The 20,401-nt window shown below is 45.4% G+C and overlaps 1 protein-coding gene across 1 annotated transcript in view; it reads right to left on the reverse strand.

Moving 5' to 3' along the window:
* Positions 1 to 20,401, reverse strand: part of ZC3H12B (zinc finger CCCH-type containing 12B) — a 165,177-nt gene that overhangs the window by 114,599 nt on the left and 30,177 nt on the right. The window lies entirely within an intron of this gene.

Here is a 20,401-nt window from a genome sequence, read left to right on the forward strand (position 1 = left end):
TCGATGGAGGTGTCGATGGCTGAGGCGGAATGGCATCGCGCAGAGCCTGTTGCACCGCTTGACGTATGAACCTGTCAAGTTCCACTCTCATAGCTGGTGATATCAGAGCAGCTATGGAGGGAGGCGGTGTTGGCGATGCCGATACCTCCTCAGAGCCCTGAGGAGGTACGGAGCCCGGCACAGATATCGGTGGGGATCGCCCTGGATCAGTAGGCCTTAGAGCCTCAGTCCCCGTCCGGGGTTTCTTTGCAGGTGAGGCCGTACCTGACGATGGATCCTCGGTCATCGGTGCCTGGCGTCTTCGATGGCGGTGGCGATGTTTCTCTTTTTGCTTCTCGCTACCCGAGGTCGATGCCTTTGATGATACGGAAGGGGATGGCGTTGAGGCATCTCCCGCCTCCGGACGTTTCTGCTTCAGCATTAGTTGACGGACTGAAGCGGATGGCGATGATTGTGCTGACGTCGAAGGCCTTGGAAGCAACTGAATGTTGAATAACTGCTCCATCTTTTCGGCTCTAAGACGACGACCCTTGGCAGTCATTTCAGCACAAGATTTACAGGACTGAATATTGTGGTCTTTGCCTAGGCAAAGAACAAACTCAAAGTGAGGGTCGGTTATCGACATTGTCCTCACACAATTTGGGCATTTTTTAAAGCCGGAGGCCATGGCGCCGGACAGCCGTCGACGGCGATGACCCAAAAAATATCGTTCCCGGCCGGGAATCGAAAACGGAAAAAGTTATACTAAGGGAAACCCCTGCGGTGGAGTAATTTTTTTTCCGAAAATATTAATTTTTTTCAGATAGGTGAAAATCACCTCAGGACTCCAATTTAGCCCGCGATGCTAACGGCTTCGCGGAAAAAAGAAGACTGAAGGGAGACCCCTGTGGCAGGGAATATCATGGCATGCTGGGCATGCTCAGTAGGCACTCCGGTGCCATTCAAAAGTTTCATGGAAACTTTGAGAAGTTTTTCCGTACATAGGGCTCCATTACCGATGTCACCCATATGTGAGGACTAGCATCCTGCTTGTCCTGGGATAATGTTTATGAGACTCCTTAGGTCACCCATGAAGGGAGTGGAGAAAGGAGACAAACAAGGAATAAGGTGTGCAAAAAAGGAAGAGGTAAGGAAAAGAGGTAGAGAATGGGGAAATGAGAGAATCAAGACAGAGGATCTGTGCAAGACGTTCACATTCAGTCCCATGTTGCTGCATAACTCCAGATACCAATCTGGCGGTACTTGTATAGCACAGCGTTTCTCAACCAGTGTGCCATGGCTGAGGAGCAGGTATGCCGTGGCTGTAGTCTTTATTTTGCCTTTCCCTCTGGACCTGCAGGATGTCCTCCCATCAGAAGGGGGGGGGGGGCATTAGAGAGCAGCGCTTATTGGCAGCTGCTCCTACGTTCCCTCTGCTGGCTCTCTGCAATGGAAACTGCATGGGGCTCTGTAGTTTTGTGAGATCTGCTGGCCCCGTGCAGTTCAGATTGAAGAGGGAAACTGGCAAAGGTGGAAGAAGTGGATCCCAGACTTTTGCTTTCAAGGACTGGGGGTGGGGTGGGAAAAGGGACAGCTGAATGTGCCACCAGATGTGGGAGAGAGAGAAGGGAAGTTGATGCCAGGAGACAGGGGATAGGGAAGATGATGATGCTTCAAAAAACGTGAGGAGGATAGGTGGAAGGAGAGGGAAAATTATGATGCCAGGGAATGAGGTTGAGGTAAGGAGATGCCAGGAGTGGGAGGAAAGGGAAGAGAAAGTGATGAAAGGGGGTGGAGGAGAGGGAAGATTAGAATGTTGGTGGGCAAGAGGAGTGAAGAGGGAAGATGATGAGGATGCCAGGAAGTAAGGGAGAGGGCTCATGATTCCAGGGGGTGAAGGGAAAGGGGAGAGAAGGTGATTGGCATGGGGGCAAGAGGGACATTGATGATGATGCCAGGGGTGAAGGACAAGGGTGGAGGGAGAGTGAGAGGGATGGTGATGATGCCAGGGAGTGGAGGCAGAGAGAAGTTGATGCTGTTGCCAAGAGGTAAGAGAGAAGGGTGCAGGCAGAGGGAAGGTGATGATGATGAAGCCAATGGGTGAGGGAGATGGAAAGTAAGGATGATGGGGGGGGGGGGGGGGTGAATGGGTTAGGGAAGGTCATGATGATGCAAGTGGATAGAGGGAAGAGGTGGTGGAAGGTGATGATGCCTGGGGATGGGGGAGAGGGAAAGTGATGATGCTAGGGGGTGGGAGAAAAAGAAGAAGGAAAGGGAATATAGTTATGATTCCAGGGATGAAGAGGTGGAGAGAGAAGGTGATGATGCCAGGAGGTATGGGCAAGGGGTGGAGGGGGGAAGTGATGGTGATGCAAGGGGCGACCAGGAAGAGATGGTGGAGAGGGAAGGTGATGATGTCTGGAGGTGGGGGGGAGAGAGATGGAAGTAAAGAAAAGGTGATGTCAGGGAGTAGGGGAGAGGGAAAAGCATGATGATGATGATGATGATGATGATAGTGGGGAAGGTGCAGAAGATAGGGAGTGAGAGAGGGGGTAGAGGAAAAGGAAGGTGATAATGATGATGCCAGGGGTGGGGAAAGAGGTTGGTTGAAAGGGAAGATGGTATGAAGACACCGGGGTGAGAAGGCGGAGAGAAAAAGGGATAATTCCTGGGGTGGGGGAGGGATGGAGGGAGAGGGAAGGTGATGATGATAATGCGAGGGGGGAAAGGAAAGGAGATGATTGTGATGATGCCAGGGGGTGGGGGGAGAGATAAGGGAAGAAGATGATGATGGCATGGGAGAGGGGTGATTATGATGGTGAGGGAAGGGAGAAGGTGATGGAGCCAAGGGATAGGGGGAGAAAGAAGGTGATTATGATGCCAATGGGAAGGGAGAATGAGGTAAGAGAAGAGGAAGTGGTTGGTGTGCCACAACAAAGTGAACCCTGTGCTAAGTGTGCCATGAAATAAAGAAGGTTGGGAAGCACTGGTATAAGAAACAAAGAAGGCTGGGAAGCACTGGTATAGCACACAAAAGGGATCAGCTTTTTAAACTACAGTCAGGGTGTGAAGTTCTGAGCATACACAAATTGTCTATGGAGACTCCTCCCTTTATGCAGTCCAAAGTAATTTGTGCTACCTCAAACAATTAGCAGGAACAAAAGACAGATTATTTACCAAAAAATACCAAACAGGGAGAATCTCAATTTAGTTACCCATGGACAAGGCTGCAGAATTTATATTTTTTTTAAACCACAAGTCCAAAAAAGCTTTCACCCTATTAGGTACATCATAACATCCATAGTTAGCATAACATAACATACAAGCACAGTTGTAAAACTAAGAGAGACAACAGTGTCTTAGCAGGCACATGGAGCTGTGGGAGTGGGTGAATATAATATGCTGGCATTTGTAATATAGCATGGCCTACATATGCTCAAAAATATAGTTAGCCAAAGATTTTCTCTCAGATTCAGAAGAATATTAACCAATACTGCTGAAAACAGTGGAGCTAATAATTTAAGTTTAGCCAGACACTGTCCAGTGCCACACTATAATTAAAGCCCACTGATATAAATTACTGTGGATCACCAGCACAGACCAGTGGTCAGTCCTGATAAGTGCATCTTTCCACTTTCATTAAAAGCACTTCTAAATCCCAGTGCCGCTTACAGGTAAATTTTAAAAGGAGCACACAAGCAGAGAGCATGCTCGCACAAGTGACCATACTGAGGGGTGAGAGAGAGAGAAAGAGAGACTACGTTAGAGAGACAATATGACACTTTATATATCTACCATTGTTCAGGGTGGCTTTTTTTTTTTTTTTTTGGGGGGGGGGGGGGGGTTTGGTGGTACAAGGTTTCTACAGACCCTTGTGCCCTAGGCAAACCAATGTAACACTGCTACCTCCCCAAAACCCATCCTGAGTTGAAAGTGCCCCTCTTACAGTGGTAAATATATATTCATTCATTCTCTCTCGGACCCCTCCGATTCCTCATCCTGTGAGCCCCACACTCGAGCCCGAACCTTGCTCCTCATCAGGACCAGCGGTAAAGTTACACAGGTAACTAGATAACCTGGAACACCCATGCCCCGCTCCTTTTCCACTTCCTTATTCTTCACGCGTGTACTTCCCGGCTTCTTAAAATTTGCATTGCTCACGCGCGGCCCACATACATGTTTATGGGGCCATTTTTGTGTGAGCAACGCTTTTAAAATCTACCTGTTATTGTATATATTTTTTTTACTGAAAGGAAGATGAAAAATAACTAATTAAAAGCTACTAGCATTCTTTCTACCAACAGGCAATATCAACTCATGTACCAGTGCCGTCTCTAGAAAATAATATGCACTCTCTACGGTATTTAAAGTAATGAATTATATGAGGAGCTGACACAACTGAACAAAAAAATCGATTACTATTGGCAGTGATAAAAAAAACCAAAAAAAAAAAACCCAGTACCTTCCATGAACTCTGCTCAGTTTCAGAGCAGTAAAAAAGAATCCCATGGTCCAGCTCAGTGATAAAACAAGTGAAAATTATAACCGGCTATAAGCTGGAGAACAGGCTTTAACGAGTATTGCCATGTGGGCAAGAAAAGGCCAAGTCAGTTCTGGTTTTACCCCCAGTGCACCCAAAGGATTTTTAGTTCCAGTCTCTTAATCAATCTTAGCCTGGTGCTATATGTGTTGTGTTCCGCGCCCGCAGCAGCGACCCGCCACGGCAGCTGCTAGCAATTCCCCTGGGCCGGTGCCCGTCGCTCCGGCGCAGGTCCCCGGTCTGTCCGCCGGGTGGGGAGCCGTCCCTGCTCCTCCCTCGTGGCGTTCTGCAGTCTTTCCTCCGAGGAGGAAATCCAAGATGGCCGCCACCATCTTTAGGCGCAAGGCCGCGCCTCCTCCACAGAGTTAAAGGGGCCAGGCCCCTTAACTACTCACAGCTGTCTCTAATGGACCAGAATAGAGGAAGTATAAAGGGAAGCTTCCTCTGCCCATTCTTCGACTTGACAACGTCCCACGTAGTCAGGTCTGCTTGCCTCGGTAAGTTCTTGTACTTCGGATCCTTGTTCCTGTCTTGTCTTGGTGTTCCTGACTTCGGATCGGCTAGTGGTAATTCCTGGTGTGTGACTTCGGACTGGCAAGTGGCGATCCTTTGGTATACGACCTCGGACTGGTAAGCGACGACCCTTTGGCACGTGACCTTGGACTTCTTCTGGACCATCGTCTCCAAGGGCCCACCTAAATCCCAGCGGCCCGGGTCCCTACCGGCTCCTCCCGGGGGGACCGCGGGCTTCCAGGGGTGAAGCTCCAGTTAGCCCTTGCACCAAACTCTGGACTCCTTGACCTCTCAAAGGTCCACCTAAGTTCCAGCGGTCCGGGTCCCTACGGGCTCATCCTGGGGGGACCGCGGACTTCCAGTGGCGAAGACACGGTTCTTCTCCTTGACGTCACGACTCTTCATCTGCTTCCACAGTGGCTTCAGTCTCCAGTGCAGAGGGTCAGCTGGTCGCATCTTCTGTTCTGCCTCGCCACCCGACGGGAGAACCTACAGATCTTCCTCCTAAGGTACACCATCCTCCCGACGGCCCAAGGGTCCACAAGCCTGAGCATAACAATATGGTAAACCTAACTTTAGCAAGGTCTGCAATAGATATTTGTCTTATTCTGAATTTTATTAACTTGGAACTATACAAATTGTCTATCAAAGACCAAGTCACACTCTTCTAACACTGCTTTTTCTTGTCATGCCTCCGACAGATAATTTAACATTTCTGAAAATCATCAGATCAGTAGCCAGGGACGTGAAGAGAATGGCCAAAAAAAGGAGACCAGAATTGCTACAAGTGGTTTTCTTGGCCCCTGGGCATTTTGTTCTAAAACAAAATCCCCTACATGATGCTAAGCAGGAGGCACTGGAATTTGAAATGCTGGCACTCTCCTTCTCCTGCATGTCTTCTCTCTCTCAAGACAAGACCTCTGTCATCCAGTGGCCTCACAGTCAAAAGCTCAGAAATCTGCTTTCTGCATCACGCATTGCTGTGCAAGTCGGGAGGGACTCATTTAGCAGTGATGATGGCGACAATGTCATGTTGAGTGCACTTTCCTTCCCCCGGGATTTCACGATCCGTTCCAAAAGACTGTAATTACATCTTTAAACAGCCACTGCCTCGCATAACCTGTGACTTACTGTCAGAGCCCCGGCAGGCAGCTGTGTGCAGCGTCACCTAATTGTGTACTTTCAACAGGAGTACTAGAGAGTTGTAAATTAACAAAGAAGAAAGAATTAGCCCTCAAGTTAATCACTTGTGCTGCAGTGGAGACTGGGCCATTCCAACCATAACCTAGAAGTTTAAATTTAAAATTAAAAAATGGGAGAGGCTGGAATGACATTCCCCCAGCAAGCAAGAAGAGAGGTAGCATTTGTTTTCTAGTACTGAGAATACCCTAGGGTAGCAGGCATGATCAGGAAATTCTTTCCTTTGCCTATGGTTAGAGAACTTGGCCAAACTGTCCTACACCAGAGGCCTCAAACTGCATTCCTCCTCATACCCAAGACAGGTACTATGTTCACTTTTACCAAAAAATGCAAGTTATAACAAGATTTTGAAACCAACTGGCTCCAGATTTTCAGGATAGGCTGATCCAGTCTTGGTTTTTCCCACTGCCTGCTTGGACTTATATTACTGCTTTTCTTAGGGGATGTCCTTTCGTGGATTACAAACTGTTAAAAGACAGGAAACAGAGAGTAGGATTAAATGGTCAATTTTCTCAGTGGAAAAGGGTAAACAGTGGAGTGCCTCAGGGATCTGTTCTTGGACCGATGCTTTTCAGTATATTTATAAATGATCTGGAAAGGAATACGACGAGTGAGGTTATCAAATTTGCAGATGATACAAAATTATTCAGAGTAGTTAAATCACAAGTGGATTGTGATACATTACAGGAGGACCTTGCAAGACTGGAAGATTGGGCATACAAATGGCAGATGAAATTTAATGTGGACAAGTGCAAGGTGTTGCATATAGGGAAAAATAACCCTTGCTGTGGTTACACAATGTTAGGTTCCATATTAGGAGCTACCACCCAGGAAAAAGATCTAGGCGTCATAGTGGATAATACTTTGAAATCGTCGGTTCAGTGTGCTGCAGCAGTCAAAAAAGCAAACAGAATGTTAGGAATTATTAGGAAGGGAATGGTGAATAAAACAGAAAATGTCATAATGCCTCTGTAGCGCTCCATGGTGAGAACGCACCTTGAGTACTGTGTATAATTCTGGTCACCGCATCTCAAAAAAAGATATAGTTGCACTGGAGAAGGTACAAAGAATGGCAACCAAAATAATAAAGGGGATGGAACAGCTCCCCTATGTAGAAAGGCTGAAGAGGTTAGGGCTATACAGCTTGAAGAAGAGATGGCTGAGGGGGCAAATGATAGAGGTCTTTAAAATAATGAGAGATCTTGAATGAGTAGATGTGAATCGGTTATTTACACTTTCAGACAATAGAATGACTAGGAGGCACTTCATGAAATTAGCAAGTAGCACATTTAAGACTAATCAGAGAAAATTCTTTCACTCAACACACAATTAAGCTCTGGAATTTGTTGTCAGAGGATGTGGTTAGTGCAGTTAGTGTATCTGAGTTTAAAAAAGGTTTGGATAAGTTCTTGGAGAAGAAGTCCATTAACTGCTATTAATTAAATTGACTTAGGGAATGGCCTCTGCTATTACTGGCATCAGTAGCATGGGATCTTCTTAGTGTTTGGGTACTTGCCAGGTTCTTGTGGCCTGCATTGGCCACTATTGGAAACAGGATGCTGGGCTTGATGGACCCTTTGTCTGACCCAGCATGGCAATTTCTTATGTTCTTGTGTAATAGGGAAATTAAAACTACAGGGTGGCCCATGGAAAAGTAGGATGCCTGCGTGACACTGGTATTGGAGGTGGGCTACTTTTCCATGGGCCACCCTGTACAAGTCCCTTCATGCAATGAGGTAAAACCAGGACCGGATCAACCTGTCCTAAAAACCTGAAGCCAGTTAGTAACCCTATATTCAAATATACATAACACATATCTGATGAGCAGGACTACTAAAATAGTCAGTGGTCTTTATTATAAAGCATATGGCGACAGACAATAATCTAAACATATACATCCTAGAGGAAAGAAGAGATAGGGGAGATATGATAGAGACATTCAAATATCTCAAAAGGTTTCCACGCAGAGGAAGTGAGCCTTTTTCAACGGAAAGGAGGCTCTACAATGAGGGTCATGAGATGAGGTTGAAAGGGCGTAGATTTAGGAGTAAGCTTAGGAAATATTTCTTTACAAAGAGGGAGGTGGATGTATGGAATAGCCTCCCAGTGGAAGAGGAGGAGACAAAAACAGTATCTGAATTCAAGAAAGCATGGAATAAATACAGGGGATCTCTAAAGAAGTGATGAGAATTATAATGCTAAATTAATTGGATGAATGGGCAGACTGGATGGGCCATACTTTTTTTCTGCCATCAGGTTTCTATGTTTGCAGGCGAGGGGTAGCAGAACTGAGACCCACACTGCTCAGCTAATGCCCACTGGCAAAGGCAGCATCACTTAATCATTCCCCTGCTACAATGCTGGCCAAGCAATAAACATTACTTTACAAAAATGAGGCCTTCAGGCTGCCCAGTATCTCAGCTACATCAGCACCTTCTTTTACAGACTCACATTACTGCAACCTGGAAGAAGAAAAATGCCACTCAGCAGCAATCTCTTTCGAACTGCTGTCACTAAGCAGCTGATTGACATTACAACACAGCTTGAACTTTGAGTGCTATTTTCACTTTGCAGGAACTGAGAGTGTGAAGTAATTTTAACAAGTACACCAAGCAGATCTCACTAGAAATTTAAAGAACAGGCACACAGCACAAGCTGAACATTTCATTTTATGGCATGACCTTCATCTCCAAAGGGTTCCTAGCAGACACGAATCGTTTTCTATTTTTTGATTCGCAGCTCTTCATATTACAAAAACGTTTCATCCCAAACAATCTTGATTAATGTACTTAACTACATTAAGTTATGTACATTAAAATCCAACCTTAGGAAATTCAACATGAAATGTGAAAAAGAATGGCAAAAAGACAAGTGTCCCGTGTCTCTGCTGAGATATCGCACGCATTTACACTTATAAAAAAAATGATTCTGAATACTAAACGTGACTACTACAGTCAAAAGATCAAAAACTCCTCCAATAACGCCAAATCCCTTTACAACATAGTAAACAACCTCATTTCTGAAAACATCACCTCCAACACAACCGAATCCAAAAATTTAAGCCAAGACTTAGCTACGTTCTTCAAGACCAAAGTAACCAAAATAACAGATGCCTTTAACAACTCCTCGATTGAAGAAAACCAAACATCCACATCAAATACAGCACCATGGTCTAACTTTGAACCTATATCCTCCACGGAAACAGAAAAAATGATAAGAAAAATAAACCCAGCTCGCCATGACCTAGACACCATCCCCACACAAGAGCTAAAGGAAATCGCTCATTCCATAGCCCCAACAGTAGCAGCAATTATCAATAAATCTCTTGAAGAAGGGGAGCTACCAGCAAAGTTAAAAATCGCAACAATCAGACCAATTCTGAAAAGAAAGAACCTTAACCCAGACGACCTGAACAACTACCGTCCAACATCAAACCTACCCCTACTTGCGAAACTGACAGAGAAAGCGGTCCTGAAACAACTCAATGAACACCTCGAGAACTACAAAATACTACATCCCACCCAACACGGCTTTAGGAAAAACTTCAGCACAGAAACTCTACTGCTCAACCTATCCAACAATATACTAAGAGGATTTGATAACAAAATAGATCACTTACTAATCCTTCGACCTTTCTTCTGCATTTGACACAGTTGACCACAAAAAGCTAATTTCTAGTCTAGCAAACATAGGGCTCTCAGGCAAAAAACTCTTGACTGGTTCACTTCTTTTCTAAAAGACAGATACTTCAAAGTCTCCATCAACAACAACGCATCAGAAGCCATCCCCCTTGAAACAGGAGTACCACAAGGGTCTGCTCTTTCGGCCACACTCTTCAATATTTTATCTACTTCCTCTATGCCAACTCCTATCAAGCCTAGGAATAACCTACTACATTTATGCCGATGACATACAACTCCTCATTCCAATTACATCCACCACCGAAGATGCACTGATACTAGCCGCCTCTCACCTCGATTCGATCAAAAATATGCTAAATCATCTAAAATTATGTCTCAACATGAGCAAAACTGAATGCATCCTAATCGAAAGAAAAAAACTCAGGATCCAAAACCAACCCATCCTTCCAAATAGACAACATCCACATACAACTTAAAGACAACGTAAAAGACCTCGGTATTTGGATTGACAGTGAACTAACCCACAAAAAGCACATCACAACAAAAACAAAAGAAGGTTTCCACAAACTCCAAATACTTAAACACCTAAAACTGATGCTTTACCTCCAAGATTTCAGAACAGTCCTACAATCTCTCATCTTCACCAGCCTTGACTATTGCAATTCTCTCCTGATAGGTCTACCTAAAGTGACCATAAAGCCACTTCAATTACTACAGAACGCCGCAGCGCGAGTCCTAACCGGCAAAAAGAAATCAGAACACATCACACCTGTACTCAACAGTTTACACTGGCTTCCAGTTGAAAAAAGAATTGAATTCAAAATACTAACAGTCCTACACAACGCAATTTACAAAACAGATAACACAGCACTTGACAATGTCATACATATACACAGATCTCAACGTACAACTAGAACAGCATGCAAACTACAACTAGAAATACCATCACTCCCATTAGCCAAGCTATCCACCACAAGGAACAGAGCCATATCCATTAGCCAAGCTATCCACCACAAGGAACAGAGCCATATCCATCGCCAGTCCGAAACTATGGAACTCACTACCAGAGCACTTGAGCTCACAAAGCAACATTAAGGCATTTTAAAAAAGAGCTCAAAACATGGATATTCAGCCAAACATTCAAAGATGATATTGGTTAATCTCACATAACAGACCCAATGCATAACCCTTATCGGATATGCAATGGAACTACTAAGACTATGACACAGAGCGTTTTAAGCTATTAATTACATGGTTTGATCACAGATATACCCTGTTATAATCGTTCAAAGTTTTTTGCTTGTATTAAGTTAGTTGGATGTTTCTCCGTTTACTGTTAAATGTAATAGGTTGTTGTATTTGTAAACCGGAGTGAAGGCTGCTAGCTATACCTCGGTATATAAAAACTTTTAAATAAATAGACAAACTACTAAATAATTCCCAAAAGCCTTTGTTTGAAAGAAAAATACTAATTGTAGTGTGATACTCTGGAGGACACTCTGGAGGACAAGGTTAGGAATGATGGTGGTCCTGAAGGATTTCTGAAGCCACCCATGGAAAACTGACTCCCCTCCCCCTGTTCTCAAACGGCCGGATTTTAAAAGGATTACGCGCATAAGTTATGCGCGTAACCCTCTTAAAAGGCCCCTGCACGCACCGAGCCTATTTTGCATAGGCTCGGCGGCTTGCGCAAGCCCCGGGATGCGCATAAGTCCTGGGGCTTTGCAAAGGGGGCGTGTCGGGTGGGCGGCGCGAATTTCGGGGCAGGGCGGGAGGCATGTCGGGGGCATGACGCCGGCCCGGGGGCGTGGTCGAGGCCTCCAGATCAACCCCCGGGTTGAGTGATGGCGTGCCAGCAGCCCGATGGCAGGCGTAAATCTGCCAACAATGGTAGGGGGGTTTATATAGGGCCGGGGGGAACAGGCAGCGTGCGCCGGGCTCGGCACGTGCAGGTTGCACAAACGTGCACCCCCTTGCGCGCGCCGACCCTGGATTTTATAAGATACGCGCGTATCTTATAAAATCAAGCGTACTTTTGTTCGCGCGTGGTGTGCGAAAAAAAGTACGCGCGCGCACTGTTTTTGAAAATGTACCCCAAAGTGCACTTGGCTAGCCATGATCCCAATGTCAGGAGTCCCTGCACAGACCCCCAACTTATTACTGCACGTTATCTTCAACCTTGATCAAACAAAAAAATTCAGCTGGAAAGAGATATTTCACAAAACAATAAAAACAGACAAATCTAAAAACAAATCTTTTCACAGTGCAGTTCATGATTACTAATACAGGTTTGGATAAGTTCCTGGAGGAAACAACCATAACACATTATTACTCAGGTAGACTAAAAGAAGCTATTACCATCCTGGGAGTGAGTAACAGAAATTAGATCTACTTTACGGGATCTGCCAGGTACTTGTGTCCTGGACTGGCCACTGTCGCAGACAGGATACCAGGCTCAATGGCATTTCTTATATTCTTAAAGTACCTAGAAATACAGCTGCGTTAAGATTCTGTGATCGCTGAATGACCTCTATTCAGGGGCAGCTCAAGGCAATATGCTGCCTGAGGTGGGGACCACATGCCGCCACCCCCCCCAAATTTAAATAAAATAACCCCCCAAGTCTCACGAAAACCCCTGGTGGTCCAGCGGGAGGGAGGCCTGGAAGCAATCTGCCACTCCCGGGCTGTCGGCTGCCAGTAAACAAAATGGCACTGGTGGCCTTTAGCCCTTACCATTTGACAGGGGCTACCAGTGCCATTGGCTGACCTGTGTCACAGAAACATAGAAATGATGGCAGAAAATGACCAATGGTCCATCTAGTCTGCCCAGCAAGCTTCCCATGGTAGTTTCTGCCATGCCGTATAGGTTACCTCCATGTATCAGTCAGTTTTGCTTGATGTGCTTTGCTTATGGACTTGGCCATAGAAGCAGTCCTGTGTTTTTTCCCTTATGTCTGTGCATCAGTACCCCAGACTGTAAAAATGTCACGGCTTGAGTTGGTTGTCTCTGAATCCAAATTTCTCTTTCCTTTCAGCCCCCTGCCCCCTCCTTCAAAGCAAAGAGTAATGTTGCAGTTGCATCAAAAAGCATCAAGGCTTATTGGTTAAGGGAAGTAAACCCATGTCCTATGTTAAGGATAGTAACTGCTGCTCTGTGCTGGTTATCCCCATGGTCATCAGTTCTGGAGACCGTAAAAGTTGGGGCCCTTGTTGGTTGCTGTTTAAATCCAATTCCCAATTTCCCCTGCCGCTGAAGTAGAGAGCAATGTTGGAGTTGCATGAAAAGTATCAAGGCTTATTGGTTAAGGGTAGTAACTGCCACACCAGCAAGTTACCTCCATGCACACTTTCTTCATTTCCTTTAAGACTTGACCATAGAAGCAGTCCTGTGCTTTTTCCCTTATGTCCACGTAACAGTATCCCAGACCATGAAAATCGGGGCCCTCGGTTGTTGTTTGAATCCAATTCCTCTTCTCCCTGCCATCTAAGTGGGAGGTAATGTTGCAGTTGCATTAAAAGCATCAAAGCATATTAATTAAGGGTAGTATTCTCCATGCCTTCTGCTAAGGATAGTAACTGCCGTACCAGCAAGTTACCCCTTCAGGCGTGTCCACTCTTTTGCAGATCTTATTAGTATCATCCGCAAATAGACATATTTTACCTTCTATCCCTTCCGCAATGTCGCTCACGATATTGAACAGACAGGGTCCCAACATTGATCCCTGTGGCACTCCACTTAACACGGCTCTCCAGAGTAGGTTTGTAATCTACGCCATCACCTTAGCGCTCTCTCCCAAGCTTCTCATTTTATTCACAAGCCTCCTATGCGGGACCATATCAAAAGCTTTGCTGAAATCCTTCCTCACACCAGGTTTTGAGCCATGCATTGACATTATTTATATGGCTTAGCTTATCTTTCCCCTTTCCATGAACAGGTAACACTTCTGAAAAGGTAACAGTCTTTATTATGTGCCTAATCTGCTTGCCCAGAGTCTGGAAATCTCTTTGTGCGGCTTGGATGCTGTTTCTAGCAGATCATTGGTTCCAAGATGGATGATAATGTTACGACTGTCGCTGCCCGACGTCTCTATCCTCCCTCCTTACCTCTCTGGCGACTCCTCCCGCGGTTGACAACATCTGGCTGCCACGGCGTCTGCCTGCCATCCTCTCCGGCGTCCCCGGTCTGGCTTGGGCGCTGCCTCCCACCATGCTGTCAAGCTGCCTTAGGGCGCGCGCCGCGCAGCCCTGCTTCAAATACTTTCTTTGGCGCGTACCTCAGGGGCATCCCCCTGTGATGACGTCACGCATCCCAGATATAAAAAGCCTACGCTACTGCTAGCTAATCGAGTTAGCAAGGGACTCCTTACGGATGGGATTCGCTCTCCGTACCTAGCTACTCTGCCTCTCCATTATTGGACTTACTCTATTTGGGGTACCCGCTCCTCGCGGACCTCTCTCTTCTCTTTCAGGTCGCTGTCTGGAACCGGTACTCGCTCCTCGAGGGCCCATGTTCCCGGACTCGCTACCTGGACTTCACTTCTGCCTGGAAGTTACCGCTACCTACACCATCAGTGAGTTACCATCTACTTCTCTCAGAGCTGTTCCCTGGCACCAGGTATTCGCTCCTCGAGGGCCTACCTCTATTCCAGCTCCTGTGTTTCCTACCGAGAGAAACCATAGCACAGCCATTGAGGGATCGCTGTTCCAGAGCCCTGAGGGACTACAAGCCCAGCCGGGCTTCATCTCTGCTCACTACTGCCACCTCTGGTGGCTCCTCAATACTGTTAATAAAAGATCTATCTGTGTTGTGTGTCCTAAGCTGAGCCTGACCTGTGGCCCCTCACGGGACTTCCCCCATGGGTGTGGTCAGCCCACGGGGGAAGTGTCCAAGGGTCCACCCAAAAACTTACAAACAATAACAGATAAGGTCAACGTCAGAGTCCTTACTTTCTTCATTGATTGCATTGAGTATCTGATTAGCATTTCTACCAGCTGAGGATCCTGGAAGGCATTTAACTATAGTGTTCCCCTTGAGAAGAGTTCCAAAATTAGTGCTTTTGATGACTGAGTCTCCCAACACAATGAACATCTTTCTTATGATTTTTGGTTATGTTATGGAATTTCTGTGCGCATTGGGTTTCTGCTTTCCTTTCTGATCTCACATCAGCATCATTACTAGAACTTCTTAATTTTTCAATACAGAGAATGAATTTTGTACTTGTGTCACATGAGAGAGAGTAGGTGTCTCTGCATCACAGGTCTTATCCTAACACAACCCACTGTAAGCCATTTATTATTGGTTTTCTGGATGCTCTGTGCAAGTGGATGAGGGTATATGGATGCACTATTGTGAGGAATAAGTGTCTTTGTGTCACATGTCTTATCCTACCTGAGCCAACTGTAAACCCTTTGTTTCTGAATCTTTTGTGATGGGTGGGAGATTCCTGAATGTTGTAGAATGGGTGAGGCTTCCTTGGTAGTTGCTAATTCCATTTTTATTGTAGCTAATTCAGCTTTAGAGTGAGTTAACTCCATTTTCATTGAGGAAAGTTGGGAACTAATGGGCAAGCCTTAAGCTTCCAGATGGTTTGCTTCAAGACAAAGGATTCACAATTGTTACACTGAATAATAGTCATCTTGTTCATTTATTTGATAACCTCCTTTAATCTGATAATAAATTAGCAAATTATCTTGTTACCATATACCCCAGCAAGACTATATTAGAAGAGCAACCTCTGGAGTGGGTAGGGAGGGCTTTTAACATTTGAGATTATCAATGACCAAAATATTCCTTGACATGCACTTATTTTGAGTTTATCTGAAAGTTAGGGGGGGGGGGTTGTTTTTATTTATTTGCCTAACAAATCTGCTTCATTTTTTTGAAGGGGTTAATAAACATGTGGATAAAGGTGAACCGGTAGATGTAGTGTATTTGGATTTTCAGAAGGCGTTTGACAAAGTCCCTCATGAGAGGCTTCTACGAAAACTAAAAAGTCATGGGATAGGAGGCGATGTCCTTTCGTGGATTACAAACTGGTTAAAAGACAGGAAACAGAGAGTAGGATTAAGTGGTCAATTTTCTCAGTGGAAAAGGGTAAAACAGTGGAGTGCCTCAGGGATCTGTACTTGGACCGGTGCTTTTCAATATATATATATAAATGATCTGGAAAGGAATACGACGAGTGAGGTTATCAAATTTGCGGATGATACAAAATTATTCAGAGTAGTTAAATCACAAGCAGACTGTGATACATTACAGGAAGACCTTGCAAGACTGGAAGATTGGGCATCCAAATGGCAGATGAAATTTAATGTCGACAAGTGAAAGGTGTTGCATATAGGGAAAAATAACCCTTGCTGTAGTTACACGGTTAGGTTCCATATTAGGAGCTACCACCCAGGAAAAAGATCTAGGCATCATAGTGGATAATACTTTAAAATCGTCGGCTCAGTGTGCTGCAGCAGTCAAAAAAGCAAATAGAATGTTAAGAATTATTAGGAAAGGAATGGTTAATAGAACGGACAATGTCATAATGCCTCTGTATCGCTCCATGGTGAGACCCACCTTGAATACTGTGTACAACTCTGGTCTCCGCATCTCAAAAAAGATATAGTTGCGATGGAGAAGGTACAGAGAAGGGCAACCAAAATGATAAAGGGAATGGAACAGTTCCCCTATGAAGAAAGGTTAAAGAGGTTAGGGCTGTTCAGCTTGGAGAAGAGATGGCTGAGGAGGGATATGATAGAGGTCTTTAAGATCATGAGAGGTCTTGAACGAGTAGATGTGACTCGGTTATTTACACTTTCGAATAATAGGAGGACTAGGGGGTATTCCATGAAGTTAGCAAGTAGCACATTTAAGACTAATCAGAGAAAATTCTTTTTCACTCAACGCACAATAAAGCTCTGGAATTTGTTGCCAGAGGATGTGGTTAGTGCAGTTAGTGTAGCTGGGTTCAAAACAGGTTTGGATAAGTTCTTGGAGGAGAAGTCCATTAATGGCTATTAATCAATTTTACTTAGGGAATAGCCACTGCTATTAATTGCATCAGTAGCATGGGTTCTTCTTAGTGTTTGTGTAATTGCCAGGTTCTTGTGGCCTGGTTTTGGCCTCTGTTGGAAACAGGATGCTGGGCTTGATGGACCCTTAGTCTGACCCAGCATGGCAATTTCTTATCTTCTTATGTTCTTATCTATTTTCCTCAAACCCAGAAAAGCAGTTTAGATTGCACACTTTTTGATTTCAGTTAAAATCTACCCCCTCCTAACACCAAGGCACACAATTATGCACAGCTTCTATACTAGGCTCAAATATATATTAAACAGTAAAAAAGTTTACTTAGCGATTCTGGAAGCCTTGTGAGTCCGAGAATTCCTGCAGACAGAAGACTCTGATCTTCTTTAACACATTAGTCCTATGGCCAGGCAATTCAATTAGCCCCCACATACATACACATACTAGGTACAAAAGCCAGGAGGATTTTTTTTTTCCTCAGTCCCAGAAAAGCAGTCTAGATTGCATATTTTTGGATTTCAATTAAAATCTGCCCCCTCCTAACACCAAGGCACATAATAATGCAACTGTACACAACTTCTATACTAGGCTCAAATATATATGTTAAACAGTAAACATTTTTGAGCCTCACCAGATCCGCTTACCAATCCCGGGTGATTCGTGGATTATCTTCAGGACCTTTCCTACCATCGGCCAAGGTAGAAACATGTGCAGTAATGTACTTCTTAGCAAAATCTGCCTTAGGGTGTCTATGCTCTTCAATCCCTAATTTCTTCTTTAGCTGAAGAAATACTCTGCTTTGGCATTCTTGTGAGTCGCCATTAGATCCCAGTGGGGGCATCTCCATTTGGTCACGGCTTCTTCTTCCAGCTCCCATTTCTCTTGGGTCTAATTTCTGGAGGCTTAAGAAGTCTGCTTTTGTGTTCAGGCCCCTGCTATATATGTGTGGCTAATATAACCAGCAGACATTGTTCCACCCATCTTATGAGGCATTTTGCTTCATTGTCACTTGTAGGCTCCATGTTCTCCCTTGCCTGTTGACATAAGCCACTGCTGTTGCATTGTCTGACAACATCTTACAGTTTTTCCCTTGACCTTTCATAGGAAGCTTTTTAGTGCTAGTCTGATTGCTCAGGTTTCTAGATGGATTTGTTGAGAAAAGTTCTTCCCTCACTTGACTAACATCCTTGAGTTACTCTTTCTTTGCAGTGTGCCCCCCCCCCCCCCCCACCTGTCCTGCTCATGTCTCTGGTTACCGTCACCCACTTTGGTGATTCCAGACAGATTCCTTTTGTCAGGTTGGCCCTAATGAGCCACCACTGCATGCGTTCCCTGGCATGTTTTATCAAAAGGTGTTCTCCTGTAAAATTCCTGGAAGACCAGCCGGACCCCGTGTCCGGCCGGGCGGCGTAATGTGGGCGCAGGCTCACTTCAGAGGCGAGGCGCGTGTGGTTGGAGAGGGGGGGGGGGGGGAAGGTGGAATAGACGGAGGTGAAAACAACGTGGGGACACAAGTAGGGCTGCAACGTGAAGTACGTGAAGGAGGGGGGAGGGGGGGGACTGAAGGCGAGTGTCATAGAGTCGTGGAATGCAGTGATTGGCTTTAGGTGCAAGGGGGGGGGGCAGAAGGAGTAAGCGTGGAGAGCTGGGATAGGTGGGGAGAAAATTCAAACTGCTGGTTAAGCAGTTTTAGTAACGCGGGCTTCAGTCGGTAGCTGGGGAGCGAGAGAGGGGCAGAAGGTTCGCGCGACCCTCCCACCCACCCTTAGTTCTAGGCGATTGTTGTTGGGGAATTGCAGTTTTGTTTGGGGGATTTGTCGCAGCGGGGGCGGTTGGTCCGAGCCATAACTGTTCAATTTTGTTGTTCAAGTTATTTGGATTTTGGTAAAGCCGACGGTGGTTGACAACTGAGGGCTGTTGTCAGGGTGTGGCTCCTTGCCGGATGAGGCGGGGGCCGCTTGGCCAGACTCCTTGCAAGTTGGAGGCGGGAGTACACCTGGGTTGGCTCCTTGCAAGAGAGTGTGGCGGGAGTCGGAACCTGGCGTGTTGGGGCCAAAGAGTGTAACAGAGAGGCTGGTTAGGCTATCCTGCCGGAAGGTGGCGGATAGTCTGGTGGGGGCTGGGCAATACCAAAGTCCTAGTTGTTGGTGTTAATGTGTGGATATAAGCTCGGACCACTGAATGATTAAAGCTGCGGCCTTGTTTTACCCACAATGAAATGTGTCTGTGATTATTGGATTGTAAGGGGGTGGTTGCGAGCGAGTGAGGTCCTGCATGCCCACATTATGACTGTGTGGTGACTACCTGGACAATAGGCTCTGCTGTAAGGAGTTCAAATGGACTCTTGCATAGGGCACCACCTCAATCATGGCCATCATCGAGCCTAAAAGTTAGAGACAACTGCAAGCTCAGAGTGGCTTTGGTCAGAATGCCCTTGGCTTGGGTCTGTAACTTGATAATTCTTGTCTGGTAGTAATACTTTTCCCCTCCTTGTATAGAACTGGACTCCAACGTAGGTCAGTTGTTGTTATGGTTCTAAATGAATTTTGCATTTGTTCACCACTGAGCCTACCTCTCCAGTGTTACCTGGCACCCTCCTGCTCCCAATTCGGCCCTTATTAACTTGTCGACTAGATACGGGTGAACCCTTATTCCATCCGTGCGCAGGAAGACTGCAACTACTACCATGACTTTGGTAAATGTCCTGGGGGCAGTTGCTAGGCTAAATAGTAAGGCCTTTCAATGGTAATGATCTCCTAATATTGTGAAGCACAAATACTGCTAATACTGTTTCCTTATTTTTATGTGCAGATAGGCCTCTGATAGGTCTGTAGATTATAGAAATTCTCCTTTTCTTATTGCCATAATAATCATCTTCAATGTTTCCATACAGAAATGGGGTAATGAAGAGACTGGTTTACCCCTTTTAGGTCTAAAACCAATTGAAAAGGAAATTCTCTTTCTCTGGAGCAAAGTAAATTGAGGACCTGCCTTTCTCTCTTTCCTTTATTAGAACTGGTATTATTACTTATAAATACAGCAACCTGCTAGTGTTGATTGTACTGTTAGCTTTGTATTCCCTTTGCATGGGGACTGAACAAATGTTTCTTTTACTAGAGCTTTTAGTTCTACTGCATAACCCCACTGGTTAACTTCTAGGATCAACTAGTCCCCCTGTAACAGGCCCATGCCTCGTAAATTTGTTGTAGTTGTCCTACCAATGGTATTGAGAAGTGGCTCTGGATACTGGCACTAGATGCCTCTGCTTGCTATAGGTTCTTTGCCATCCTTATCTGTGCCCTCTCACCTGCTTCCTTGAAAGGGCTGTATACATCCTAGTGGTCTAGCCTTCTGTTGGTTCAGCAGCCTGTCTGGCCTGTTATACTCCTTCAGCTGGTCCTAAGGAAGGTTCCTTTAAAGTTAGTCCTGCCCTGTCCTCAGGCAATCAGCGAGGTTCAGATTCTCCCCACCTTTTCAATAAGTTCTCTAGGTCTTCCCTAAAAAGGAATGAGA

The sequence above is a fragment of the Rhinatrema bivittatum genome, chromosome 6 (genome assembly GCF_901001135.1).
Source record: "Rhinatrema bivittatum chromosome 6, aRhiBiv1.1, whole genome shotgun sequence".
Classification (NCBI taxonomy): Eukaryota; Metazoa; Chordata; class Amphibia; order Gymnophiona; family Rhinatrematidae; genus Rhinatrema; species Rhinatrema bivittatum.